This window comes from Pteropus medius, unplaced genomic scaffold, assembly GCF_902729225.1.
Source record: "Pteropus medius unplaced genomic scaffold, Ma_sr-lr_union100, whole genome shotgun sequence".
Taxonomy (NCBI): Eukaryota; Metazoa; Chordata; class Mammalia; order Chiroptera; family Pteropodidae; genus Pteropus; species Pteropus medius.
The window spans coordinates 24,463,290-24,486,422 of record NW_024349800.1 but is presented as its reverse complement, the minus strand read 5'-3'; the positions used below and the strand labels follow the sequence as shown (position 1 = coordinate 24,486,422).

At 42.9% G+C, this 23,133-nt stretch overlaps 1 long non-coding RNA gene and 1 other non-coding gene across 2 annotated transcripts; one reads left to right on the top strand and one right to left on the bottom strand.

Moving 5' to 3' along the window:
* Positions 1-1,404: 1,404 nt before the first annotated feature.
* On the bottom strand, positions 1,405-1,510 carry LOC120622188 (U6 spliceosomal RNA). The gene has a single exon (XR_005658443.1). It is a non-coding gene; the product is annotated as a U6 spliceosomal RNA (small nuclear RNA).
* A 2,601-nt stretch (positions 1,511-4,111) lies between these two features.
* On the top strand, positions 4,112-15,512 carry LOC120621599 (uncharacterized). Its single transcript, XR_005658202.1, has 3 exons — positions 4,112-4,266; positions 15,277-15,341; positions 15,452-15,512. It is a non-coding gene; the product is annotated as an uncharacterized LOC120621599 (long non-coding RNA).
* Positions 15,513-23,133: the final 7,621 nt, after the last annotated feature.

The following is a 23,133-nucleotide window of genomic DNA, read 5'->3' as shown; positions in this document are numbered from 1 at the left end:
TAGTTGGGTAGTCTGTTATTTTCACCCTGAAACACTCAAATTAATAGTGTTTATTACAGCGTAGTTTGTAATAACAAACACCTGAAATATTCATCAACAGAGGATTAATTGCAAAAGTTATTCATTATATGAATCCATACAATAGAATGCTGTGCAGTTGTAAAAAAGAAAGAACTAGATTTATATGCAGATATGGAACAAGCCCTAAGAAATAGTGGGAATAACAAAGTGCATACATATGTGTAAGCAGGCTCTTGTCTTTGTTAAAAAAGATATATAAATATATACATATATGTTTGTGTAGTTTATGCAAATGTATGCAACAGTTGTTGATAATGTACCTCTGGGGGTACCAGAGTGGGAGACTCACTTTATATTATTATTTTTTTATCTTTGAAAATTTTGCATTTTTATACCAAGATTATGTATTACTTTTTAAATAAATTTTTAAAAAACCTAACAGTTCAAAAGCACCACTACCACCACAACATTCATAGCAGTTCAATGTATAAGTTAACAACTTCCAGTCACTGTCTTTGGAGTCGAACAAGCCACTGATCCACTTTATGTTGTCAGAAGTCTTGGCTTTAGAAGGTAGAGCCAGGACTTTCAGAAGAGGCACATTGTGGGCAGAATCTAATCCAAGCAAATTCATTTGTAAGCATAGGTTTAACTGAGTCCCCTGATTTACCTTTTGTAATTATACTGGTGCTGATATTCAGCTGGGACACATTGGCTTGGGCATATCTATTATTTATGGGATGGTGTCCATTCTGATAGGGCCAATGTTCTTTCATATTATTTTGTGTCCATAAGGACCAGTTGTTAAGTATTTTTAATATCATCTCTGACCTGTCCCACTCAACATGGCTTTTCTCTAGCACTTCAACCATCTGAATAAATCCTCGACTCCTAGTTTCTAACCTTATCTGAATGATAGTGAATATTATTTAGGTTGTATTTGGCAGCAGATAAGAATATCAACTAATATAACTTCAACAATAGACAATTATTTTTTAGAAAAAGTCTGATAGTGGGCATTTTCAGGGTATATTTGGTGGCTCAGTGATGACATTGAAGACCTGGAGTCTTCTCCTCTTTTCTTTCTGCCATCTCAGTATGTTGGCAGTGTCCCTCCTCTTAGTCACAAGATAGCTGTTGTAGCACCTAGTATATTGTCTTCATAGACAGCATCCTAACATGAAGGTTAAGGAGGACATGGGGACTTTTTCCTCTTGTGATTCTCTTTCTCTTATTTTTTTAAAGCATTTTATTTTATTTTATTTATTTTATTTTATTTTATTTTATTTTATTTTATTTTATTTTATTTTATTTTATTTTATTTTATTTTATTATTAGTTTCAAGGATATAGTACATTGGTTAGACCTTTATATAGTTTATGAAAAAATATGGAACACTTTACGAATTTGCACGTCATCCTTGCATGAGGCCATGCTAATCTTCCCTATATCGTTCCAATTTTAGTATATGTGCTGTCGAAGTGAGCATTCTTCTTTTATTTTTAACCAAAGAGTGAATTCTTCCCTAAAGTCACCAGTGGACTTTCCCTTATGTTATAGTGGCCAGAACTGGGTCATGTACTCACCCTTAGACCACTTTCTGACCACTGCTGTTCCCCTCTTGGTCCCAGCTTCTCGCCATACATCAAAGGAAAGGGAAAGAAGCACAGAATACGTCATGTGTCTCTGTGAATTGATTAATGAAATAAAGCTCACTTTTGATTTGGGAAGGTCCTGACTTCCCACTCTTAACTGGTCTCCACATGGGGCATACCATCTTATCACTTTCCTCTAAAAAGCTCCCTCTCCGGCTCCCAGGACATCAGGGTACCTCGGTTGAGAGGGAAGGAGTCAGGGAAAGAGAGAGGAGTAGGGGCGGGGAAGGAGGGAGGGACTGGAGAGAGAGAGGAGAATATGAATGAATTCATTCTTCTCCAGGCTGACTAGGGCTTGACGCTGGGAGTGACATCACGCTCTTGGAGAGTCCCAGCCTCACTCTTGCAGGCCTCAACTTGACACCTATATTTCTATATGACCTGATAACACCCACTGCTGTGCAAGGAATAAATATACCTGGTATTGGGGAGAGGGGGTAATCTCTGCACGGAGCACTGCTTATGCCTTTATCATGTGTGTCATTATGTTGGCTATAGGGAGGCAGACACAGGAGAAGCTCTCCTGCTGAGCTAGACCTTGGGGAGCTCCAGATGGGGAGCCATTTTCTCTAACAAAAGTTCCCTGATTACTCAATGTGTCCATAGTACATTGTCACCTGGGGCACCCTTACTTTAGCAAAACATTGTCTGTGATGGTGCCATGGCGTATCTGTTATCGTTATTTGTAATTTTGCTCATGGTGTAGGCAGAGAAGAATGCCTATGTCAATAGAGATTGGAGCTATTATCTAAGAACAGTTGGCCCCAAAGCTCAGCGTGAAAGGAAAAACAGATGAAAGAGGGTCCTTTCTCCCAATTCTATCCATCCAGGCCATGAAACTTGAATGAGGACCCACCTAGCAGCATATGGCAGATTGTATTTTCCAAAGACGTCCACTTATCCCACATGCTCTCTGCAATGTCACCTTGCCACTCTTCACTAAGAAGTGGATTAAATTCCCCTCCCCTGGAATCTGGTTGGCCTTAGTGACTCCCATGTAAGGTGGCCAGGTTTAGCAAATAAAAATGCAAAATACCCAGTTAAATTTGAATTTCGGATATAAACAAACAATGAATGATTTTTTATATAAGTATGTTCCGTGCAATATTTGTATTTTATCTAGAACCCTACTCTGATGTACCCAATAGAATGTGACAAAAGGGATGCATGCTACTTCTAAGGTTAGGTTAGAGGAAACCTTGCAGCTTCTTCCTTGGCCTCATAGAACACTTGCTCTGCTGATGCTGCCCCTCTGCATGCACCTTCTTAGAAACCAGCAGCCATGCTGTGAGAAGCCCAGCCCCACACAGAGGCTCCACTCGAAGATCCCAGCCCATGCATGTGAGTGAGCAGGCTTCCCCACAGAACTTTCTATGATGATGGAAATGTTCTCTATCTGTACTGTCCCTTATGGTAGCCACAAGCTACATATGGCTATTGGGCCTTAAAATGTGATTAGTTCTACCAGTAACTGAATTTTAAATTTTATTTAATTTTAATTAATTTAAATGAGTATTTAAATAGCCACATCTGGCTACTGTATTGGACACTACAGTTCTAGATGATTTCAGTAGCCAGGCCTTGGAGTCACAACTACCTGTTTGAGTCTTCCAAGCCAAAGCCCCAGGTATTATGGCACAGAGAAAAGACACCCCCGCAACAGTGCCCTGTCCAAATCACAGAATCCGGAAGCATAATAAATAGAGGTTGTTTTCTGTTGATCTTTTTGGGGTGGTTTGTTATGCAGCATTAGGTAATAAGACCAAAATGAAATGTGCCAAGAAAAGATTACCTAGAGGAGAGTTCTAGACGCAAAGACCTCAGTGCCAGGAAGTATGCCAGTGCAGAGGACAGCCCCAGGGACTGCAGAGAAGGCCCATGAAAAGCGCAAAGGGTCAGCGATCTGTAGTTCAACAGTGTCCGCCAGTTCCTGGTGTCCCGGAAGGACTCAGGCCCGGCAGGTAAAGATCTTTTGCTGGCCAGGCTCTACCTCTTGCCAGCAGTGACATCTCAAGTCACTTTTAATTTTGATCCTCAATTTCTTAATCTATAAAGTGAGATTAAAATGATCTACCCAGGTTGTCGTAGTTGCTGTAGCGTATTGTTGGAGGATCAGATGAGACTGTGGAATGAGGGCACATTGTTTGCTCCTTACACTGGAATCCATTCTTTTGTAGCTGCTCGGTCCTCGGCTCTGCAACAGTTTTGCAAACTGACTGCAGCAGCTCCTGTTTCACTTTCAGGAACTCTGTAGTCTTAAGAGCCAAATTCTTATTAAATACACATTGGTTTGAATTGAGTTGCTCTGGAAAATTGCCAACTGTGCCAGCAAAATCAATAGTTCGTGGCACAATTTAGATGAAACCTCACTGTTAAAAGAAACCTCATTGATTTTATAGGTATCCTGTGGGGCTCAGTTTCTGTGGGAGCCTTTAGCTCTGCCTTGCACACTTTGCTGAAGCTGGTTTCCAAGGATGATCATCCAGATGGACCTGGGGTGTAAGGCCCTACTTGCCTGGATGGATTTGCTTCAGTGCTTGGGCATCTGAGAGCAGGCCCTCAGTGCTCTCTCACCATTGGGGATGTCAAGGTAATTGTGGCTTGTCACCGAATTCTAATCAAGGAGAAGAAGCAAGCTTATGCATGACATCTAGGGAAGAGCATAAGACGTGTATACTTTCAAGGGAGATTTTTAAAAAGTTCAGGGGAAGGATGGGTCTGATCCCATGTCCTGAGTGGAGTGGAGACTTTAGAATGAGACAACCATGGGTTTGAATCTTGGTTCTGCCACTTATAGGGTCAATGATCTCGGAGACTCAGTCATCTTATCTGTGAAAGGGGTGTAATATCCACCTCCCAGAGTGTTATGAAGAGTAAGCTGAGACACAACAGAACAGACAGTTAATCAGTATTAAAATCCATATCAAAATATTCAATAAATAATAAAATGAATTAAAATAGGGTTGGGGGCTCTAGAAAAAGTGACAATTCGGCAGCAAATCGTCTTGGCACTGAAGGAAAGGACAAGTGGCAAAAGAGGTTAGAAATCAAGCATGAATGTGGTACCACTTTTCCACCTACAAATAAGCAAAGATGAATTCAAATAAAAATGCCTAGTGTTGAAGAAGGTTTGAGGGTTTGGGTTCATGCACCTTTCTGAATGGGCAGGTAAATCACACAAACTTCTGGGCGGCAAGTTAACAATTTTTCAATACCTTAAAAATCCAGCAGTTCTCATTCTTGAAATTTATCTTAAGGGAATAATTAGAAATGTAAGTTAAGAGGACTAGTCAAAAGTGCTGTTGGTAAATAGTAAAAAATTGGCAACAGCCTAAAGTATCTCACAATAAGAGATTGGTTAAATAATTGTTACAACCATAGGATAGCATATATGTAGCCATAAAAGTAGACAATGTCGATCTATATTTATTGACATGGATAGATATTCAAAAATATTATGTGACAAATGCAGGCTAATAAACAATATAAATATTATAGCCTCTTTTTCAAAAGTATATATCTATATCTATATATCTATATCTATATCTATATCTATCTATCTATCTATCTATCTATCTATCTATCTATCTATCTATCTATCTATATATAATATAGACCTGAATGCTTATAGTTGGTTGATAGAATGTGCTTTCGATTGAGATATAATTCACATAACATAAACTTCATCATTCACTTTAAAATGTCATTTTTAAGTGTACAATTCAGTGATTTTTAGTATATTTATAGAGTTGTGCAACCATCATCACTATTTAATTCCAGAACATTTTCATTACCTGAAAAAGAAACTCAATATCCATTAACAGTCACTTTTCTCCTTAGCCCTAGCAACCATTAGTCTTTTCTGTCATTGTGGATTTGCCTATTCTGGACATTTTATATAAATGAAATCATACAATATGTAACCTTTTATGTCTGGCTTCTTTTAGCATAATGTCTTCAAGGTTCAGCCACATTGTAGCACGTGTCAGTGCTTCATTCCTTTTCATTGCCAAATAATATCATGTTGTGTGGATATAGCACATTCTGTTTCTCCATTCATTGGTTCGTGGGCATTGGGTTGTTTTTAATTTTTGGCTATCATGAATAATGATGCTATGAATATTCTAGTACAATTTTTATGTGGACACATTTTTAATTCCTTTGTTTATATACTTAGGAGTTCAATTGCTGGATTATATGGTAATTCTATATTTAACTTTTTAAGTAACTGCTATACTGTTTTTCTGTTTTCCACAGGAGCTGCACCATTTTACATTTCTACTAGCAATATATGAGATTTCCATTTTCTCTACATCTTTGCTAATACTTGTTATTTTCTGGGTTTTTTGTTAATAACCATCCTAATGGGTTTAAAGCAGTATCTCACTGTGGCTTTGAATTGCATTTCCTTAATGACTAATGATGTTGAGCATCTTTCCATTTGCTTATTGGTTATTTATATATCTTCTATGGAGAAATGTCTATTCAAATCCTTTGCTGGTTGATGGGATTTTGATTGTTTTCTTTTTTGTTTTTCCACATTTCTGGTTTGTATGCAATGACAAGAATTGCTTGTGTAGTAATGAATGGAAGACTCAAGATAAAGGCTAGATGTGACTACATGGTGGTCTCTGGAGACCCTTGAAGGCAGAGCCACTAACTTGGGCCTTGGCTCCTAGGCTAGACTCGTCCCACTTGGTCAGGTGTGACTCTCCCGAAAAAGGAGAAGCCCCTCTGGCCCTGGCTCAGGGGCACATTACAGGAAGAAAAGGCAATAATCAGAAGTAGGTCCTGATTTTAGAGAGAAAATTCAGAATCTGACAGAGGGTTTGGTGGCAGGTGGAACAGGGTTAGGTCTAGGAATATCTCAGTAGCTGGGCTGGGCATACCATGCAGGAGAAATTGTTCCGAGGCACAAAGTCCCTGTCCCAGCTCTGCAGGGTCCTAATATGGGCCACACCCTCCAAACAGGGATGATATCCTTCCTTCAATTGGAATTCACATTTTGAAGACATCTGTCTCCTCAATAACACTATTTATTTTGTCTGGAATGGTTCCCTTCCTTTTCCTTCAGATGTGAACCGACCTGAGCTGATATAGCCATTTAGAAATCCTCAGGTTCTTTTGGTTAGTTTGGAGTCCTTTAAAGTGGGAGTCCCCAATCCCCAGGCTGTGGAAGAGTACTGGTATATGGCCTGTTAGGAACTGTGGCCTGTTAGGAACCATTACAAGATGAGCGACAGATGAGTGAGCTAAGCTTCATCTGTATATGCAGCTGCTCCCCAGCGCCAGCATCACTGCTTCAGCTCCACCTCAGATCATTAGGCATTAGATTCTCATAGGAGCACCCTGGTACCAAAAAGTTTGGGGACCGCTGCTTTAAAGATCACATGAAACTCCTACCTGATGTTTGCTCCACTGAAAGCAAGTCTGAGACCAAAGTCCACCAAATCCAGGAATGCTTTCCAGCAAACAGTCACAAAACAGATACAACCTATTTGAGAATCTTGCTTTCTGCTCTCAGAACTCACCTGGCCCCTTTACTGTAAGGTCCTCTCTGATGTGATGTCATACTCTCTGGGCTCCAGGGTCAACTAGGCTTGTGGTTGAGGCAGATAACAGGACCCTCAGTGAAGTAGGGGGATTCAGGGCAACTGGGGCCTAGATCTCAAATGCTTGGAGAAGTGTTACACCACACAGGCCTGCTCAGTAGACCCTTGTAACTCCTTCCTGCAGCCTGTGTCACTTCTTAGTCAACTGTAGTATCTTGACTATGACGACGATATGACTTGATATGACTATGATATCATGCATATCACAAAAATGCATTCCTAACTTCCCTTAGGCCAATTAACAAACCCTCTCATGTAGATTTTGATTGTATTTTTGAACTGCTAAATAATCAGCTCTGGAGTGTTATTCATCATTAGGGTATTTCAAATTTTAACCAATCACCTCTGAGTTAAAGTTAAAAGTAAGTAACAAAACTTGTTGAAAAAAAACAGGATAAATTCATAAACTTGTGGTAGGTAAAACTTTACTCGACAGGACACATGCACAAAGCACTACCATAAAAGAAAATTGACAAACTGAAATTCATTAAAATAAAAAAAATGTTCAAAGAAAGCACCTGCTCTTTGGAAACCACCATTAAAAAAATGAAAAGCAAACCAAAGACTGGAAGAAAATATCTGCAATGCATATATCTGACCAAGGACTTGTGTTCAGAATATATAATGGACTCTCACAATTCAGTAAAAAGGAAAACAACCCCAATTTAAAAATGACCAAAAGAATGAAAGATATATTAGAACTTTCTGTGTTATCTTTATAACTTTTTTGTAAACCTGAAGTTATTCCAAAATAAAGTTTATTTTAAAAATATGAACAAAAAATTTGGCCAGTCACTTCACAAAAGAAGATATGCGAACGTCCAATAAGTATATCAAAAGATGCTCAATATCATTAGTCATCAAAGAAATGCACATTAAAATCACAATACAATACCACTACATATCCACTAGAATGACTTAAATTAAAAAGATTGATAAAACCACATGTTGAGAAGGATGTGGGACAATTAGAACTCTCATATATTGCTGGTATAAATATAAATGGTAAAACCACTTTGAAAAATAGTTTGACAAGTTTCTTAAAAACTTCAATATATAATTATTGTAAGAACCTGTAATTCTACTCTGAGATATTTACCCAAGAGAAATGAAGCCATCTGACCACAAAAAGACCTATACATGAATGCTCATAGGAGCTTTATTTATTATTGCCCAAACTGAAAACAATCCACATTTCTAGCTACAGATGAATGAATAAACAAATTGTGGTATAGTCAAACAAGGGGTTACTACTCAGCAACAAGAATGAATAAAGTGTCCACACATGCAAAAACATGGGTATTTCTCCAAGACATCATGCTAAGCAAATGAAGCCAGACACAAAAAGGTGGTATGCTATGTGATTCCATTGATATGCATGTGCTAGGGCCTGGGAGTGGGGGAAGGCATTGACTTCAAAAAGGCACAAGAGAATTTTGGGGAATGATGAAATTATTCTACAACTTGATTGTGATGGGGGTTAACGTGATTGAATGAGTCTGTAAAAATGAATGGAGCTGTATGCTAAAAAAGTACATTTCACTATGTATCAATTATACCTGAAAAAGTTACCTTAAAAAGAAGTTGAAGAAGAGGAATAGGAAGAAAAAGGAGAAGGAAAAAGAGAAAAGAAAAAGGGAAGGAGAAAGGGAAGAGAAGGAGGAGGAGAAAGAGGAAGAAAATTAGCACATAGAAATGATTATACGTCCAATCAATCCATCACCTACCTTGTGCCTGTCTTAGTTAAGTGCTGGGGCAGGAATATAAAAGTACAAGACCTATGCCCTGTGTCTAGGAGCTTACAATCTATTGGAGAGGTGAAATTTTCTTCAAAGTCCCCAAAATGTGAGGAATGACAAATCAAATCTCATTTGGCCCCTGCCCTCTAGGGTTGGTAGGAAAGATGGTCTGTCATTTGTTAGGGTTCTCTCCTTCCTCTCCCACCGCATCCCTCCGCCCAAGTCCCCACCCAGCCGTAGGTGTGCACCGGAAGCCTGGGCTTGTACACGCTTAGGAAGAGTCCCCGCCTTCAGTCCAGCACAGGCTACTTCTCCTAGTGCCCTTTGTCCACTGCCCTCATGATCTCTTCCAAGCTCATGGCTCTTCCTCTTTTGAACAAAGCTAGGATAGCTTTATGGAGGTTCTCAGGCCACCACTCCTGGTGCCACTTTCATTCACCTTCTAGGCACCACCACTCCTGCGTGCACACCCCTGTGAGTCATGGGATCCCTGAGGGCGGATGATGCATTCCCCACTCCTTTCCCGCACTCTCTAGCTACCCTCCAAGCCCTTCCACCAGCTTTTTATCCACTTGAGAAAAATAAAGGCTCACTTCTCTGGGCAAGGGAAGCCCAAACACCCAGGACTTAAGCCCTGGTTATCCATTAGGAGGAAGGAGGATGCTTTGCTTTTTCATTATAAGCCTATAGTCCAAAAAACAAGGAACAGTGGGTTTCTCAGCCTGGTTGTTCTATCACATTGCTGTAGGGGTCCTGTTTTGAGAGAGAGAGAGAGAAAGAGAGAGAGAGAGCGAGCGCGCGCGCGCGAGCGCGAGCTGGATGTCCAGTTGGGATGAGATGGTGAGATGGCCCCAGAGGGCGGTCAGTGCATGTCAGTTGAGTGTGGTGACCTCGTAAGGGTGAGGCCAGTGGCAGGCAGCCATGAGCTCTGGAAACAGATAACACCTCAGTGTCCTGGCACCGTGCCTGGCCTTTATGAGGCCAGCATCTTGCCTGTTGAAATGTGTGTGGTCACAGGAGAAAGGGAACTGAGTTGGGTGACAGAGGCAATGATTTTGGGAGGCGTGAGCTAAAAAGAAATCCTGGCTTTGCGGTATTAGAGGGAGGTGGCAGTAGCAGAGAATTGGAAATCTGGCCCATAATTCAGAATCAGATGAGGGAAAGCACCAAACTCCACCTAGCCTCTGGCTACCAACTGAGTGTGAAAAGGAAGCAGGTCTGTTTCTTGTTGTGTGTAGTCTGTCTCCTCAACCCCAGGACTTCTAAGAAATGCTTGGCCTGTATTTCTTGGTTCTCCTGGGAACCAGATGTGTAGTAACTGGTGTACATTTTTAACTTGAAAATACGAAAACATCCTTCCAGCTGCATCCTCCTTTTCCTCCCAGGGCCAGAATAATGTAGGGGGAGAGCTTGGTTCTGAAATCAAATAGAAAGCGCTTTTGTTTCTGGACATTAAGAAAAAAATTGTCAAAGAGCCAAAACCTCATCTCTAAAAAGAAAATGTGAAATGGGCTGTGAGCCCTGCTTAATAATTCAGGGACCAAACTGAGCCAACAAGAAGCTAGAGAGAATTATCAGATATACCTACACTCTTCTCTTTTTATCAGCTTGCAAATGTCCTGGTTGGCGTAAGGTTGAAGAGAAGCAGTCAGTGACAAGTGGAGCTAAACCATTCATCCATTCATCCATTCATCCATTCATCCATTCATCCATTCATTCATCCATCCATCCATTCATTCATTCATTCATTCATTTGTTCATTTAGTAAATTTTCATAATAGGTTACCTTGTAGCAGGCGGACATGGACAGGAGCTGAGGATCCACATCAGAACAAAACCCTCTGCCCTGGACCTTAGAATCTATGTCACGGTTCTCAAACTTTAATGTACATCAGACTCCCCTGGATGGCTTGTTAAAGCACAGATTGCCAGTCCCCATCCCCAGTTTCCAATTCAGCAAGTCTAGGTAACCAGAGAAATTGCATTCCTAAGTTCCCATGTGATGCTGATGCTGCCAGTCCTGGGGCAACCCTTTGAGAACCCCTGGGCTAGGTAACTATTTCACCCAACCATTTTTACTTCTTGGCACATGTCTTGCTTGCGTAAACTGGAGGAAATTTGGAGCCTGAACCAGGTCACTAACAGCCTGAGGTTACAAGTCCAAGAGCCGTGGCCATCCCGGGCCACACTCAGTGAAGGGAATCGATATCTTAAGGCACACTGACCTCTAGGGAGACCATCCAAAGCCTTTGGCACCAACCGTGAGATAAGAGGGAGTGCAGCTTTGAGAGATCTTTTGTTGACTTCTCTTTGGAAATGAAGACTTCATTTTACCACCAGCCCAGTGCAAGCCTATAGCTCTAAGTGCTGGAGTCTGGACTGGAGTGTAAGGTAGATTTCCATAGTTTTGTCTTCCCTCCTCCTGGAGCCTCTGCTGATCTCTTCCTGTCATGTCCTTGACAACCCACATAGCTCATTATCTTCCACCCTCAAAGGTAAAGCAGGCAGGTGAGATGGCAGCTGGGCCCTTGTAGCCTTATCCACCTGAGTAGACGCAGAAGTGTCAGATGGAGCTCTATGGGGCCTTTCTATAGCTGAGGCTAGTGTGACTGCCATGCGTAAGGGCAGGGAAGAGAGGGTAAGAGTGGATGGCAACAACTCTTTGCACAAGGAACTTTTAAAATGCATTCGAGGAAGGCATGCTAGTCAGAAGTGTAACTGACCCCAGGCTGGATGCAGAGCCTATACACCAAATGACGGATCATCTTATGAATCAAATTCTGTCAAAATTATTTTTTTCTAACAGTTTTATTGAGATATAACTCACATACCATACAATGCGCCATCTAAAGTGTACGAGTCAATGGTTTTTATTATATTCACAGTTGTGCAACCATCGTCACAATCAATTTTAGAACATTTTCATCATTCCATAAAGAAATCCTGTACTGTTTAAGCTCCCCCCACCAAATCCTCCCCCAGTCCTAGGCAATCTTACTTTCTCGATTTGCCTATTCTGGACATTTCATATGAACGAAATCATACTCTACATGGTCTTTCATGACATAAAGGCTTCAAAATTGCCTTTAACAGAGAAATGTGACAACCTATATTTGAGTCCAAAACATGATTGGCAGAAATCCAAGGTGGAGACAATTAATTTAGGAATTGTGGCTTAACTTTGGAGACTCCATTACCTCAGGGTGCTAATTGCCACCTCACAAGGCTGTGGTGAGGACGTGAAGAGCCAGCCCAGGCCTGGCTCTCAGCTGTTCAGGGTAGGGGAACCTCTTTAGTGAGAAGGAGGCCTAACGGTAAGGATATCCACTGTGGAGCAGCCTCGGATCAAAGTCACGTTAGGAATCAGTGGCATGCTGTGGCTTTCAAAAAGTTCAGCTGTGAACTAAGGTTGCGTAAGAGGTATTTTCCTTGCCTCTCATCCAGGAGGTTCTGTCTGGGTGCCAAAGTCAGCAGAGCAGACTGCTAGGCTCTTCCTCACTGAAGGGGTCCAGAAATCTTTAGCCCCGTTGAGATGGCTCCTGCTGTCCCAGAGAGAGGAGACCTTCTGGGGGCCTCCTCTGTAGTCCCAGATTCCTCCTCCTCGACACTCCGGAGACCTGAACTGCTGCCCGCCAGGACCTCTGCCGGCGACTACCCGTGGCAAAGCAGAAAGCTTTTTACCTGTTCTTGGCGTGCTGTTTGTTTTTGTTGCTGCTACAGCCAACAGCCCCATTTCAGCTGCCAGTGAAAAGTCCCACCACCTGAAATCCTCTCCTCCGGCTCTGTTCAGACCCTTGCTTGTCCCCGGGAAGGTGCACTGTGGGAGCCCCAGAACCCAGGTCGGCGACCGACCCTCTGCCCCACCTGTGTCTGGTGTGGAGGCTCTTTCAGTGGGCACTTTTCCTGAGTCGGGCCTGTGACAGGAATGTCAGGAGCGTGCTCCTGCCTTTGCCCTCCCCGGAAGGAATGAGGGGTCCTTCTCTGCTTGGCCCACAAACTCAGGGTGTCAGTCTCTCTCCCCCACTGTCACATCAGTGGCTAGGGGCTTTCTCGACAGTCGTAGAACAGAGTCTGGGGTCTTGAGGGAGGGGTGGGGCTGGAGTCCTGCCATTTTCTATGCAGGTCCCCCCACTTAGCAGTGGGTTCAGGTCTGGAAATGGAGGCAGCTGGGATTGAGGCTTGGGGAGCGGGGTGCTGAGGAGAAGGGCAGGGAAGAGGGAGAGCAGTGTGAACTTCCCTTCCCTGAACTGTGTCCAGTGAGGTGTGAATCTTGCATCCCAAGGGAGAGACAGCCCCCCCACCCCTTCTCTGGGTCCTGGCAGCTGTCTGAGCCAAAGCTGAAGGTCAGTCAGGACCACCTGGGCTGGTGGGTGGGACTGAGGAGGGTCTTATCAGTGTTGGCCTAAAACCTTCTCCTACTCCCAGTAAGCTCAGAGTATGGGGAGGCCCTCAGGGAAACAGAAACTGTGCCTCAGCTGGCAGCCCTGGTGCAGGCCCCAGGCCCGCTAAGGTGAGACGCCTGAATTATTAAGCCCTGGGCGAGAGTCTGGCTGGCAGAAGTGCCAAGGGGAAACCCGAACTGTGTCCAGTAAGGTGTGCTCTCTTCTCGTACTCTCTTCAGTCACCCAAGAGGTGAAGAATTAAGCTGCTTTTAGTTCCGGTTGCCCCAGTGTGACCAGAACTATAAACAGGGCATTTGACTGTCCTTGAAGGGACCTTAGCTGAGGCTGTCCCTGCCCCTAGCCCAAACCTGATTTCTCGGTGCCTTTTGTTTACGGGCTCCTGCTTACTTGCTTTCCTGGCTCTGAGCTCTCTTTCCACAAAGCAACTTTGCTTCTTCCCTTCCCCACAAAGGAAGACCCTGCAGTTGTCCAGGGGCTCTGTGTTGGGTCGAACCGCACTCAGATGTCAGCCTGGGGCGGGCCGGTTGGCATGACCTCTTCACCCACCTCCCGCCTTGCCCCACTGCCGTTCAGCTGGAGGTGTTCAAAGGAGGCAAATCCACCCCCAGATCTGCCTGGGGCTTACTCTGGAGTTTCCCTCTGCACAGATAAGGTTAATGAAGCCCCCTAAGTGTCTTAGTACCTGGAAAAAAATGGTGAAGGGACCCACCTGAAGTCACGGAGGTCAGAAAGGTGCCTGTGAAACCTGGAGGGAGAGATGCCAGTGCCCCACGCCAGTGTCACTCTGCCACGCGTCTACAATCCTAGGGCAGGAATAAGACTGGCAGGCTTGAGGACGATCCCGTGGTTTGTGGAACCAGAAACCCCTTCCTGGTTTTCTTCCTTCAGTCCTTTCTTTAAATGCTTATTCCTGAAAACTGATATCCTACTAGTTTGAGGACCACCTAGCTTCCTCAGGACAGCAGGCATCCTGGCCCTCACTTCTGTGACAGTATCGCTCATCGTTTCCTCCCAGGCACAGCTCTGGGCCTCACATCCTACTTCCCTTCATCTGGGTGGTTAGGAAAAGTTGTGCAAGACTTGGAAATGGGACAGAGGGATTCCTGCAAGCCTTTGAGTCATGCTGGGCTGGGGCGTTGTCCAGCAGTCCTGCCTGGGGTGAATTACTTGATTTTCTAGGAGTGTGTACCTTTGTCTAACTTGCTGTTTACTATTGACTGGAATATTTTGCAACTTTATAAGGAAAATGTAGAAAATCGATAGCAATGCAGGACTGATGTATAGTGATGCAAATAAAAATATTTTAGTCAAAAGGCTAAGGCTTTATTTTATATGATATCATTTAGCAATCATTTCAATATTCATTCTTCTAGTTATTATAAATACTTAAAGATCTCCTGTACTTTTTGAATTAGCTTTACCACCCCGCTGATTCTCTCATTAATTAAATACACTTTTGATACATGTACAGTGTACATTTGTATGAAAGCCATGTTTTTTAAATTTTAATTATTAAAAAAATTAAAAGATAGCAAAATGGGCTATTTTCATGTACAGTTCTATGAATTTTAACCCATACAGAGTTGTCCAACCACGACCACAATTAGGATACAAAATAGTTTTATCGCCTGCCAAAACTCCCTGTGTCATATCTGCAGAATCATGTTTTTAACTTGTGTGTGTTTTTAACGCACACATTATGTACTATCTTAACCATTTTTAAGTGTACAGTTCAGTAGTGTTAAAAATATTTACATTGTCATAAAACAGATCACCAGAACTTTTTCATCTTGCAGAACTGAAACTCTATACCCATTAAATAACTCCTCTTTCCCCCTTCCCCTAGCACCTGGTAATTACCATTCTACTTTCAACATCTATAAATTTGACTACTTCAGAAACATACATCACGTAAGTGGGATCTGCCTTTTTGTGTTTGGCTCATTTCACTTAACATAATGCTCTCATGGTTGATCCATGTTGTGTCATGTTTTTGACTTTTTGAAAATTATACTTTGTAGGATGCAGAAGGATGTCAGTGACGAGGATACCGCTGGCCTGCCCGTTTTTATCAGTCTCCCGGCCTGTGAGGAGTTCCTGATCTCTCCCCTTCTGTCAAGCCCAGGGAAAAGCTTGGGGTCTCAGACTTAATCAGCAGGATGCCTTGGGGACATCGCAAAGTGTGGGTAGTGGGGTTAACCACATGAAGGGTAAAAAATTGAGCTGAACATGGTACCCAAGCCAGCTGTCCCACTAGCCCCCTACTTCAGACAAAAGCCGGGGATAAAAAGGCCTTTACCTTTTGCCTTTGCACAAGAGTATCTTCAACAATAAGAACTGGAAACGTGGCATGTAGGAGTAGCTCAGCAAACCTGGGGGCGAGGTAGGGGGTGGCTAGTGCATACAAACCACAGGGCCTGTTATAGGAGGTGGGGGTTCCCAGACAAAACCCCTAAATGATTTGCTTGGGCCTCTAAAAGGCAGTCAGATAGACATATTTTCTCTCTCCCTGCCCCCTCCCTCTCACTAAACCAAAGCGATGTTTCGCTCTGTATTCAGAACCTGTAGTATGTGTAGGTGCCAAATACTCTTCATAAGTTTGAAGTCCGTAACTGTGCAGTGTGTCTACCCCTGTGTGTCTCTCTTGGAAGCCCTTTTCCCTGCCGAGAGAGGTATGTGGAGGGACCAGTAAAGAAAGGAGCCAGGAGGCCATAAGGAAATGGAAAGAATTGGGGTGTTCCTTTTGGAGCCTTATAAACAAGCTGTGAATACTAGTTAAGAGAGACATCTCTCCCAAGAGCGATCAGAAGGTGGTAAGGCTGTGCTCTGCCACATCCAAGGAAGCTCATTCACATAACAGACACTTAGAGACAAATCTTTCCAGCAAGTGGCAGCCAAGTGTTGCATCCTAATGAAGTCATACTATCATGATGTTCTCTGATAGAGGAAGTCCAATGTCTTGAGGAAGGGCACTCTTTGGCCTAATTGGCATGAGCTTAAAATATGGGAGCCACAGTCAGAATACACAGTGATGTCCTCACTTAGCAGTGATGGTGACCTGGGAGCTGTGTTGTTAATGGCCAACACCAGCAGTGACATATGGAGTCAGCAACATCGGTCTTGGTTGCAGCCAGCGTGGCACTCATGGTAAAAACTGCTGCTGGTCCCCTTGAAGCAAAGAGGAGAATGGCACCAAAGAAAAGTGTAGAAAGGCTGAGGTGATGTTGGTGAGATACCGGAGTCCTGCCAGCGGAAGGAGGGGACCACAGGCAGGGGCCTAATGTCAAAGATTTTTCTGTCACACTGCAGTTGTCACCCATTCCCTTAGGATGCTGTGTCTCTGGGGAAAACATATTATATGTTTAGGGCTGGAAAAATTTTGTTTAGGCCATGTTCTTTAAATCTTTTTAATTTACTACTACCTGGCCTTATCTGGTGTGTTGCTCAGGAGAATCGTTAGCCATTATTAAATAAATAACCTCTGTTTTCCTCACCCAGAAGACACATATTTTCCCATGTGAGAAGCAGGTTAAGCCCCAGTCAGGGCCTGGGATTTTGAGCATCTGCCCTGTGACTTGTGATATGTGCCTCATATTTGAAACTACTTGTTTTCTCTGCCCACAGGGCCCGATTATACAGAACACATCTCTTTCCTCTGCAGTCACACTGGCTTCTCTTTGGCCCTCAGTTGTACTCACTCTGGAAGATCTTGCCCCTCTCCCTTTGAAGTGATTATTTTGGGCATGACATATAGTCTCTATAAAGTCAGACAATCCTGAACATACTTTAAACATTTGCTCAACATTTATTCAACTATTTTCATATGATAATAACATTTTATTCATTTCTCACAGTTTAATTCATGATTATTTTACACATAGCAATATGGGCAGAGCCAGAAGACCGGCTAACTCCCCATCCGTTTAAAATTAAAATATGTCTCATTGATTTTTCTTTTGATAAAACCATTATGTATTCACCTTTTTAAAAAGTTAGAAGATATAGATAGGCAAAAGGAAGAAAATTAAAAATGAAAATTAAAGACCCCAGTCCCATTCTTATACTTAACTACTATTTGCAACTTGATGAATATTTTTCCAAATCTTCTATGTATGTACAATGAATGTTTGTGTATAAAAAACACTCATATGCCTATAAAACACAAATAAGGCTGTGTCTCAATATTAACTTTATATTGATGTCTCAATATAAAGTTATCTCAATACCTACATTATTAGTTTTTAATATTTCTATTTTGTAAGGTATTTGCCTGTTTTTATTTTATAACCTCTTGTTCTTATTTATGGTGCTCATTCATTCATTTATTTTTCTGAAGTTTTATATACATTTTTATTTTAAATCTCTTTAAGATTGTCTATTCCTTAAGTGTAAATTTTCTAGTTTGGGGGGAGTATAAAAATTGCCTTTAGCATTTTTGGTCTTCCTTATAGATTTTGTAATTTTTGTCTATGAATTCATCTTCCATGGAGTCATCTTTCTTGGCACCCCTTCCCCGTGTGCTCTGGGTTATAGAGGGAAGATTTCCTCAAGGGAGGTTTCAGTGTGGTCCTACAGGGTACAGCACTGCCTCCAGACCAAATCTTAGGCTAGTGGACCAGGCCCGTTGCCTCTCTTTCCACCCATCGCTGGGCAGATGGCTTGTGTTCAGCCACAACCTTTGGCTGGTTCTCTCGTGGAGGGGCATCACAGTCCTAACTCCTGGCCTTGTGGCTCCCTGCTGTATGTGGGGCTCATGACTTACTGAAACCCCAACTACCAATCATACAGTCTGAGTCCCTGTGGATCTTGAAGCTTCAGCTCCTATTTATACCTTTGTTCTGGTTCTTTCCCTAGAGGGTTCTCTTTCTTGCTTGGAGCTTGGAGAGGTCGTTTAAAAATGTGTTTTTATATTTCATCAAGCTTTTCCATGTATTTGCAATAAGAGGTGAGGGCAGTAGGGAAGGTTCGCGTGTGCTCCTCATCTTGACTTGAAATTCAACACCGATTATTCCTATATTGGATGATTTGTGTTTGTTCCCCATAAAGCAACATCTTCTTAATTGCTTTGTCATTTGCCTCTATGTTCACTGCAATTATTGCAAGTATTTCCCCTGAGCCAGAAAATTTGTTAGCTTCCTTGATGTTTCTAACTTATCTAATCGTTCTCTAAATCTCTTGTTTTTGTCCTTAATTTTTTCCTTCACTCTGGACTTCCTTTTTGTTTTATTTAGTTGATTTCTCAATTCACCCTCGGGTTCTTCTTTTGTTAAATTTCTTAAATATATAAATATGTTTCAATTAATTATACACTAAATGGATATAACTTATTATATGTTAAGATGATATAATGAACTATTACATTAACATAATTAATTAAATATTAAATATTCTTATTGCTTCTATAGTACGAAGCACCCTTAGGAATTTTCTTCTGTACCTGGGGGAGTGATTTCTTCCAGAATGTTTTGTTATCTTTTTCATGTGTTTCTTGCTTATTTTTCTTCTCTTCCTTCCTCTACTCTGCCTTCTCTTTCTTGATCTTCTTTTTAAAATCTAGTATGTTGGGTTAGCTTCTCTGCCATTTCTTTTAATTTTGCATGGGTAAGTCTGGCCAGACCATTGAAAGCTCTGAAGTTGTGAGGGTGAGTTCTTCTCGATACCCTTCTACCTACTTGTCATTCCTTTGATACTAGAATTTGGGAGTGGCTGTACTTCCTACATCACTGAGGTCTTAGGGTTACAGGGACAGGTGAAAGACAGATCTGGGCTGTGTTCTTTCTCCTGAAATAGATTAGATACCCCACTCCAGGGTCCTCTCCACCCAGCACAGAGGTGTGGACTTCTCAGGGGCTTTGGCTCATTCCTGAAGGCAGCATGGAGCCCTTGAAAAGCATGTCCACTGCTCCTCCAGCCCCTGTGGGGCCTCCTTGATGGGGCCCAGGGACTCCTCCCCCCGGAATGTCTCCTCAATTTCCCCAAGCTGTCTATTCAGACTCTCAGCCCTCTCTGTGCCAAATTGTGAGGTACTAATGACATTTCTTGAGATTTTCTTCTCTAATCTTCTCTCGTTCAGCTCCAGGTATGTGTGTGGGGAGAGATAACTAACATTCCATTCTGAGATCTTCTTTTTCTTTCTTCTTGACATATATTCAGTCTTATGTTACAAGATTGTACTATTTTTAGTATTTGATTGTCTCTGGTTAACTTTTGGCTTTTTTCAAAAAAACTATTTTTTTGATCACTCTTAAGATGTATGAGATAGAAGGAGGTTGTATGATCTGTCCCCACTTATGCCACCTTTACCCAAAATCTTAGCTGATGCAGCTATCGAGAACTTTTCACAAGATCCCAGGGACTCCTGGGTTATTGCTACTGTCAGAGGGTGGTGAGAGTGGTACCTGCTCTTCAGACAGCAGACGCTCTCACAGATGCATTCTCTCTCTCTCTCTCTCTCCCGCCCCCCTCCAACCACTGATTTCTTCATGAGAGTGGAATGAGAGTGCTTTATGTGCCAGTAACCTATGTTGAAACTTAATATCTAACGTGAAACTATACTTCCTTCTTATACCCAAACATAGAGCTCTGCTCAACAGGATTTCTGAGTTTCCTTGGGTGCAGCCTGGCATGAGCCCCAGTCTCTCCCACATCAGCCTTCTCACCTTGCTGCCATGATTCTGCCTCTGTAGCTCATGAGACTGGTGATTTAATGACTCTACCAGTGCCCATGTAGAGGACACTGCCCTGCTCCAATCCCCACAGCCCATCTGAAGACAGGGTCCATGTAGCAGGGGAGAAAAGAGAACAAACTGTACAGAGTAATTTCCATCTGCTTCAAAAGAGAAGTCTGTTACCTACAGGCCTCCTTCTGACAGGGGCCACTTCAGTCTTTACCAACAGCAGTCTCCAGGCCCACTTACTCCACAGAAAGAGGAGGCAGTCTTTCCCTCCCCCAGCCTAAGGCACTCTTCTTTGCCTGCCACAGGATAACTGACAGTGAGAACACCCTTTTCTGTTAGGTACAGTCTCCCTGTCCCTGCCTCATGCTGAAAGGTGTGACCTGAGCCCGTTGACTCAGATGAGTTAACTGGAATAGTCTCCAGTCTGAATTTTTTGGTCTCAGAGCCACAGGCAGGTCTGAACAGCACCACTCTTTGCCCAGTGCAATGTCACAGTCTTTCTCCCAGTGTGGAGTCAGGGGAGGGTCAGGTCTGCCATCATCTAGTCACCCCTTCTCCCATGAACAGATTTTGGACAACCCAGTATCTACATCTCTCAGGAACTAATGCTTATTTTCAGCCACAGGACAGCCTCAAACCAGATTTAAGAAAAGGGAACACCTAAAACATATGTCTAACTTGTTTAGGGGCAGTTCTGCCTGTGTAGCCAATTAATGTTCCCAAACAGGACTCATCACTTCTTGGATCAGAAGCATCATATCTGGGCTTTTCCAAGAAAGATGCCGGCTGCTTGGCTCACATCTGGTTGACTGCAAGTGCTGTTCAACATGGGTAAAACTGGACATCGCCAAGAGTGAACCCTAAACTATGGACTTTTTGGTAATGATGATGCATCTATGTAGGTTTATTAATTGTAACAAATATACCACTCTGGTGGGAGATATTGATAATGAGGGAGGCTGTACATGAATGAAAGCAGAAGGTATATAGGAACTCTTTGTACCTTCCCTTCATTTTTGCTGTGAATTTAAAACTGCTCTAAAAACACTGTCTTAATTTTTTTTCAAAAAATGTTTTTTTGAATGCCCTGGTGCCTGGCTGGATAGGAAAGGGGTTCAGAGAGTATGGCCAAGATAAGGCTGACTTCTGGAGGCCACTCTGCAGGCAGTCATGAATTCCACGCAGCCAAACCCCGCCATTGGATAATAAGATTAAAATTCTAGCTCTCCCCTTCCTATCTGGCTTTTGCGAGTTCTGTGTCTGACTAGACGGCCGGCCACTTTTCTTGCCTACCTGAAGTCTATGCTACAGAACATTCTAACCACTCGAGAAAAGCAAGAGCAATGGGTGATTTAAGGCCAATTAAAGTTTCAACCCAGCTTTCTACCACCTTACCTGTTACTGTCTCTGCAGTTATCACCTGCTGGAACAGTGGTGGATGGGAAGGCCATGGCTAGGAGGATTATTTCCTGTTACTGTCTCAGAGAGGCTGCTATGGCTATTGCTGACCTCTTTGCTTTGGGCAAAGAAGAAAGCCAAATATGTGAGCCAAGTCTTAGTGCAACGACCAGGTGAAGGGCCCTGAATCTGCTACCAAGAGCCAGGACCTGTGGAGTCAGGATCGGAAACCTTTCTTCATAGCCAGAAAAATTGCCATTCTCGAGGAAGACTAGAAATCTTCTTTGGGCCTGAACCTCTCTTTTTTCCTGCCTTTCTTGGGTGGTTGGAATGTTCTGCGGTACAGACCTCAGGTAGATGAGAAAAGTCGTCCTGTTAGACACAGAGTTCGAAAAAGCCAGACAGATAGGGAAGAGCTGGAGCTTGAATCTTATTATCCAATGGTGAGGTGGGGCTGGATGGAATTCATACCTATCTGCAGAGAAGCCTCCAGAAGTCAGCTTTATTTGGGGCATAGTCTCTGAAACCCTTTCCCATGAGCCAGGCACCAGCACACTCAAATTTCAACAAATACCATGACCTTTACTTAATAAAGGCCTGGGGGAAAGCCAGGGTAAGTGTTCCCACTTTGAAGTGATTCATAAACGACAAGGCATCTTCTGTACAAGAGGATGACATGAGTAGCCCACTGTCACCTGAGTCATTTTTTCCAGATGTGGTAAGGGGGAAGGCAGCCAGCTGGTGGAAAAAGCCTTGGATTCGAGTTTTGGTCAGAGGTCGGCTAACCACACAGACTGCAGCTGCTGGCAACCCCACCTCCATGCACCACTGCTTCTCACCTGTGAAGTGGAAGATGGAGAAGGGAATGATCCATGCCTTATATTTCTTACCCAGAATGCACACAGTCATAGATGTGAGAGCACTTGGAAAAACCACATGCCGTTGATTCAACAGGCAGGCTGTGTAGGAGAATATACACTGGACTTAGTGTTTAAGAACTCAGGTTGAATCTGAGCTACTTCTTAGTTATGCAAATTTACTTAATGTCTCACGGCCTCAGTTTCCTCACCTGTGAAAATGGGTATGATTACGCTGGACCTAACTCCCTCAAGAGGTGGATTAAATGAGATGAGAATACATGGGAAATACTGTTATTTGATACTGTCTAAGATAAGGGCCTCTTATTTCGGCTAACAGGTCAGGGCACATCTGGGCCTCCACAACCCCATCCTCTTTCAAGGGAGGAGAGCATCTGTTGGTAGGGCCTGATAACTTGGACAAATGACTGGCTTCCTGCAGGGGCTTTCCTGCCTGTGCACAGTTTCCTTTTCCCCTCTCAACCTCAGCCCAAGGCCGGAAGTGTAGTGAGGGCAGACAGATTTGTCAAGCAGGGGCCCTCTGGCATTGTTTGTCACAACTTCTCCCTGCTTTGTGAAATAGAAAAGGGAGACTAGTTACACATCTCATTGATTCTTCTGCCTTTTTTTCATGACTCATTTTTGTGAGTATTTCAGTTGCCTAGGCTGTCATCGGCCAGGAACTGAGGGGGTCTGAGCATCTCTAAACAGTGGAATTTATTCACTGGGTATCCTTCATGAAGAGTGGAAGCCATCTGTCTCCCTTCTGCC